The sequence below is a fragment of the Solanum stenotomum genome, chromosome 9 (genome assembly GCF_019186545.1).
Source record: "Solanum stenotomum isolate F172 chromosome 9, ASM1918654v1, whole genome shotgun sequence".
NCBI lineage: Eukaryota > Viridiplantae > Streptophyta > Magnoliopsida > Solanales > Solanaceae > Solanum > Solanum stenotomum.
In genome coordinates, this window is record NC_064290.1 from 5863975 (window position 1) to 5869998 (window position 6024).

At 34.1% G+C, this 6024-nt stretch overlaps 1 protein-coding gene and 1 pseudogene across 1 annotated transcript in view; both read left to right on the forward strand.

Annotated features, from left to right (window-relative positions):
* Positions 1 to 4060: 4060 nt before the first annotated feature.
* On the forward strand, positions 4061 to 5735 carry LOC125876117 (uncharacterized; annotated as a pseudogene).
* LOC125876127 (putative F-box protein At1g49610) overlaps positions 5034 to 6024 on the forward strand; it is a 20973-nt gene continuing 19982 nt past the window's right edge. Inside the window, exon 1 of the mRNA XM_049557245.1 lies at positions 5034 to 5160. The gene's annotated coding sequence lies outside the window, so the exon portion shown is untranslated. The remainder of the gene's footprint in view (positions 5161 to 6024) is intronic.

A 6024-nucleotide genomic window follows, 5' to 3' on the forward strand; every position in this document is an offset into this window, starting at 1 on the left:
GATCCCCTTCATCCTCACTAATATCACTGCCAGGATCTGAGCTATCAAAATACAGGTCATCCCCACCCAATTTTCCTTCATATCTTCCCCTCTTATTCTTATAAATATCTTCAAAACCAGCATCTATACCTACAGGACCAGAAGGTATCTCATCTACATTTATTCTAGCAGCTTTCTCTTTATTAACTTGTTCTTGAATGTTAGACTTCCTAGCTTCAACAAACTCAGAATCCAAGTCACTTAAGTCATCAATGTTCTCATCAACATCATAAAGTGACTCAGAATCAGATTGTTTAGCATCTACATCTACATCAGATTCATCAGATGTATGAAGGTGGTAGGAAGAAAAGTCATTACCTTGACCTTGACATTCATCTTCATCTAAGTCCTCTAAAAAAACCTCAGGAGCAGCAGCCTTCTTATTCTTACCCTTGTCTACACTAGGTTGCTGATCTTCTTTTATATTTGTATCATTTTTATCAGATGGTTGAGGGGAAGACACATCAGCCCTAACATTTATAATAGTAGGTGGTGGGGGCTTACCTTTTTTGGGAGTAAGCAATTGGGCAATTTGCACCTCAGTAGGATCCTCAACAATTAAAGGAGTACTAATTTGATGTACCACAAACACATCAACAAAGTCCCCACCCTTTAAGTTGTTAATAAATCTTAACACATCAGCATCACTTTTCAACATATAAAAACCACCTCTTTTGTTAACTTTGCACCCAAAGGTTTCAACTTGTTCAACTCCCAATTCTCTAGCTAATTTATGAAAAAACATAATATGAAGCTCATCCATATCGATTCTTATTTTTTCAAGATTAGAAATTCCATTAGCATACCTGAGTTCAGGATCTGATAAAAAACAGCCCCCATAATGCATTTGAAGTGTAATAATTGTTGAACCCATATTCTTACCATGCCTGCAAAGTCACGAGAATACAATTAGATGATTGACAAAAAGCCCTAAATGACCAAAAAGCCCTAATTCACAAAAAGCCCTAATCGACAAAAAAAAAACTTAATTTTAAACTAATTCTTTATGGAACACAACAAAAACCTCTATAATAATCTGATATAATCCAATTGGAGCACTAACAAGAAAAAAATCCAACGCAATTGATAAAAAAAATAAAAGATTCAGATACGAAAAAACCCTAAATTCAACAGATATTCACGACAAATGCCATTGAATGCATAATACTTCTACAAATTGTTATTAGGCATGTAAAAAATCAAAATCCTCCCTAAAATCACACCACGACCTCTACAACAACTAAGCCCTAACAAGAACTCAAAACAACAAAATTCAAAATGAAAAACCAAAAACACAACTGCAAAACAAAGAGAATGAAAATTAGTCAAGAAACTTACAACTATGGAGTGAAACGCGAACTCAAACACTTAGCAAAATCGAAAAAAATCGCAGTGAGCAACAATGTAAATCGGGATTAAGGGAGTAGAAGGGTCTAGTTGGAAAGGAGAAAGGAAAGAAATGTTTGAAAGAAAAGGATTAGCCTATTTTTAACATGTCATATCCTATGTGGCATTTTTACATGACGTGGAAAGCTACATGTGGCGTTTGTAGTTCACGCACCACTGAGTGGTCAAAAAAAGGGTTTAAAATGTTGGATTTCAGTGGGTTCGAGGGTTTAGTTGGCAAAGTCTAGATTATAAGGGCTTAGGTGACAAAATGAGACAAGTACGAGGGTCTCTCAGACCATTCTGCCTATTTTAAATTAACAATTATTTAATTTTTAAATATATCAATTTCATTTTTAAAAAATTAAAAAATTATATTCAAATTTACAATCAAAATTAGACTATAGCTAATATTAGCACATAAATTGAGACGGGGAGAGGGAGTAGAAGTAGAAGATTTGGCTCTAAATAATATTGGAATCATAAGGGTTGTATGTTAGTTTCGGGGTCGTTTGTTTCGGAAGTTTAAGTTATAATTTTGAGATTATAATGTTGTGTTTGGTTTGTGTATTTTGATTTATGGGTATGATTTTGATCCTAAGATTTGAGTTCAAGAATTTCATTTTTTAGTTAAATTACTCTATTAAAGTTATAGTTCTTCTCTTTAGCGAGTTGGGTTAGGAAGCATATTGCAATTTGTTTGAAATTTGTACAGAGAGTAAAAGACTGGATTTTTTTTAATTTTTTTTTTGTTATTTGTTGTAAAAGACAGGATTTTTATCTATTAAGAAGTGTTTTGGGGTCAGGATACTTCATTTTTACATTCTGTTCATATGAATTCAGATAAAGGAATGATGTGGTTTATGAATAGTTGAGGTAAGATGCCTTGATTTTTCTTTTATAAGCATATCTGAATTTGAGTTTTGTTTTCCTTGGTAGCTCTATATGGTAGGATCAAGGTCATGTTGAGACTTTAGTCATTTAATGTATGCGTAGTTTTAGGTTTTCTGGTTTATGCTTATGTTGTATTATTGTGATGGTTTTGCTGCTTTTTATGATTTGAGTATATGTAACCCTTAGATATAAAGTTTTATAGCTTATATAGTGTGAAGTGAGGGTTGCTTGTAGCCGACGGTTGAATCTAATGTACTGATAGCACAACACACAGAGGAGTAAGCCCAGTGGCAAATTATTTTGGCTGAAAATGCTTAATATCCTCCATAATGTTTCTGTGCTGAAGAGGGCTTGATTTCTGATCTAACACCAGAAAATTGATTCCAAAGAAGGTATACAAAAAATGTTATGCTATTTATTCTTTTTCCTTTCAAAGGTATACAAAGAAAGAAAGGTTCACTTTCTTTCATTTCAGGGTATAACAAGCCCAAGTATTCTGTTTTTAGATACTTAAATTTTGTCCTGCTCACTTTTTTGCTTAAAATTTGGTTTGAATCTATTTTAAGCTGTGTGCTATATATGAGATTTTGGTTTTTGCTCATGTGCTATTTCAAATGTCGGCTCTTTCAAGGCAACAACTTATCAGTATGTGTAAGTCTGTGCAGATATGTTCCGTTTTTTATCTAAAAACGAAGAGAACTGTTATGAAATTGGTCGAAGAAAATTGGTATATATTATATGCACTTATCGCATCTGTGTGCAGGTTGTCTTTTGATAGGGGCCTTTCACTTTCAGAATAGCAAATCTGGATTTCTATGTTGTTTCAAAATCTTGGTGTGAAAATGTAATTACATACTTAGTAATGTGAGCCACATTCCACTTAATGGTCCATGAGTTCTGTTGATATTTTTTAGTTACTGATACTTTATACCTTTGTTATGCTTTTTTTTTTCTTGGTTTATGATCTGTCTGTTTGTCTTAGGTCTATGCCTTGGATCTGTAAGCATATACATCTCTTTTTCCGTTGAATATTTATAATCGGCATCCTTTTAATGTTTTGTGCAACAAATAGTTGAGTTTGACACCCAAGGGTGTGATCTAGTGGTCAATGAAGTGGGTTGAGAACCATGAGGTCTCAGGTTCAAATTCCAGTAGAGGCAAAAAAGCTAGGTGATTTCTTCTCATCTGTCCAAGCCTTGGTGGACAAAGTTACTTGGTACTCTGATGGTGGTAGGTGGCATGTATCCCGTGGAATTAGTCGAGTGGGAGCAAGCTGACCCGAACACCACAGTTATTCCATAAAAAAGAAGAAGATTGTTGAGTTTGCACTTAATTGTTGTATCAGTACTCTTAGAAAATTATTTAATATAGATAGCATTTGCCTATCTTAGAAAATTTTTAATCCAAACTTCAAAAAGTTAATTACATTAAAAAATTTCCCAATATGTTTGGTATCATGTTTTATCATCATGAACTGTTATCTCTAAATGGAAATTTTATATGCTGAGATTGATGCACTCTAGGATTTCCTGAATCTGATTAACTTGAGGGATGAAAGGTCTTGTTCCCTTCCTCTTGGTGTGTAGGAATAACATATGCCAGACCCTCTCTATATATTAATCCTCAATCTGGAATAACCTGTTCTTTCCGAATATGCCAATTTAAGGCTAAAGATTCTTCAGCTCATAGTTTTCAATTTCTCGCACCTTAAAAGTTAAATGTGTAATGATATTTTACAGAAATGAAAATGTATGCAAAACAAAGAAGCTTCATTTTTAATGAAGACCGCTTGAGTAGACTACCAGTACCAGATGCTATCCCTCATCCATATTCTCTCCTTATTGCCATCAAAAGCTGTTGTCAACACAATGTTAATTAGAAGATTTCATCACCTCTAGCCATTCATCCACTCAGTCACTTTTGATTTTGTTTCCACAACACGACTGTGACTATTATAGTCAAACTGTTTGTCCTGAGTATGACGAAAGGTTCTTGAATTTTGTTCTTCACGTGCTTCTTCGTAGTAAGAGCCCAAGTCTTCATAAGTTCTGCCTTGATTTTCATTTTAGCTTAACTCATTCAATTCGGCAATGAGTATCCAATTGAACAGACATACGGCAGAATGATTTTTCTGAGGACTGAGAAAAGGATGCTAAAGAAATTGGTACCTGGATCCAGTTTGCATTAAATGAGAATTTGAAGGTCCTTGACTTGTCATTCTTTGTCCATGGTATTTTTGAGCCACATGCTTATATGATCTGTGTAATTGTGTTCTAAGCAGTCCTCATTTGGTTGAACTCCAGTTGGCATTCTGTAAGATAAATACAAAAAAGAGACTTCATCTCACTCTTCTTTTTTGTATTTATCAAAAAAGATAAATACAAAAAAGAAGAGTGAGATGAAGTCTCTTAACAACATTTTCTCTTGATAACGTTATACTAATGGATCAATCGATGGATTATATTCTATATGGTTTCCCAATTCTTGAGGAATTGACGTTGTTGTTTTGCTATGGCCATAGAAGAGTGGTTCTGCTCAATTCGAATTTAAAGACATTGGTACTTGGCATTTGATGGTTTGTAACAAGGACACATGTCTCCTGTCCAACTCCTATCATTAAATATGTTTGAAACCGTGGAGGTCAGAGGTCTTGGATATTACAAATGTTGCATCTATTGTTTAAGTGTCTGCCAATTGTATGGAAGAATTTGACTTCGGAGAGTACAGGGATTACCAAGAGAGGAGAATATTCCTCCAAACAATTACTGGGGCCAAAAGTCTCAAGCTATGTTCCTGGTTTGCTCTGTACGCACTTCTTCTCTTTTTTCACAACTTCTCCAGGTATAGTTATGATTTCTGACTCTATTGAGAGATAACTTTATAGGTGAATTTACTAACTATGAACTTTTCTATTCAAGAGATAGAATATCAGTACATTTATGGACTAGAGGGGTTATGGTGTTGGATATTGTCTTTAATGCCTCAGGTTTTGGCATCTGGCAACACTTCATGTACAGTGTGCAATCAGTGTTTTAATGCTTTTGTTACTTACCTTGTGGTAATCAGGACAAGTCCTAGTTGATCATGACTTTGGTTTTGTGCTTCTCTACTTCTCTTAAGAAAAGTTATGAGAAAAGGAAAGATTTATTTCAATGTCATCAGAATAACCCCCCTCATGCAGTTTTTGTAAAACTCAGAGTGGTAGATAAGTCAATATGATATGTCCTACAGCATAGTTGGCATATTTTTGCATGTATATTGTATAGTGAAGCTGTCACATTTTTGTAAAATTCAGAATGGTAGATAATCAGTATGATTTTTTGGTTACTTCTTCAATGCTAGACAGTAAAAACTCAAAAATATAGTGAAGCTGTCATATGACTCTAGGCAACTTCTTCTATGCAATTTAGATGGCTAATTTTTTTTTATTTTTTTTTTGAGAATGGTAAAGTTGTATTCATCAGCAATGAGGGTATGCTGGCAACCAAACAAAAAAAAAATTCAAAGGCCAAGTAGTCATGATTACAAAGAGCCTAGGAAATCTACTAACTGATCTACTTCATATATACCCTCTTCTTAACACCAAAAATATAGAGTATTAATGCAGTTTTCTTTAACTTTCTGCATTGGGTTAGTAATATTCTTAAAGCACCTATTGTTTCTTTCCTTCCAAATTGACCACCATATGCAAGATGGAACTAGATT